The following is a 493-nucleotide window of genomic DNA, read 5'->3' as shown; positions in this document are numbered from 1 at the left end:
TTGCTATACTGTATTGGAGTAGAAGCAAAAAATCAAAAAGATAGATTTTGAGAGAAATTGGGTACATTAAATGATCCTGTTTAATATTTTAATTAATGAAGAGCCGGTGGAAGGAAAGGCCAGGAAATAGTAAAGAGTGACTTGCATTAAGGGTCCTGTAGCCCACCATTCAACACTGCAGTTACTTTGTTCATCCGGCAGTGTTCCGAGAGACCAGGAAGACCCTCCCTTCATTAATAAACTGTCAAGTCTGAAATTAATTGCAAACTTCCAAATTCAGGTGCAACGGTGTGGACACGTTCAAATCACTGAGGCACAAAAGGACCAGGATCAGCAGTGTATGTAAATATTCATCATGTTATAGGGTAATTGTATGGCTTTTGCCATGCGGTTTGACAGACAGGTGAATGTGTGCGTGTGTGCGTGTGTGCCTGTGTGCGTGTGTGTGTGTGTGCGTGTGTGTGTGTGTGTGTGTGTGTGTGTGTGTCTGTGT

This window comes from Notothenia coriiceps, unplaced genomic scaffold (genome assembly GCF_000735185.1).
Source record: "Notothenia coriiceps isolate Sejong01 unplaced genomic scaffold, NC01 NC01_scaffold00037244, whole genome shotgun sequence".
Lineage (NCBI taxonomy): Eukaryota > Metazoa > Chordata > Actinopteri > Perciformes > Nototheniidae > Notothenia > Notothenia coriiceps.
Note: the sequence above shows the minus strand (reverse complement) of the source record.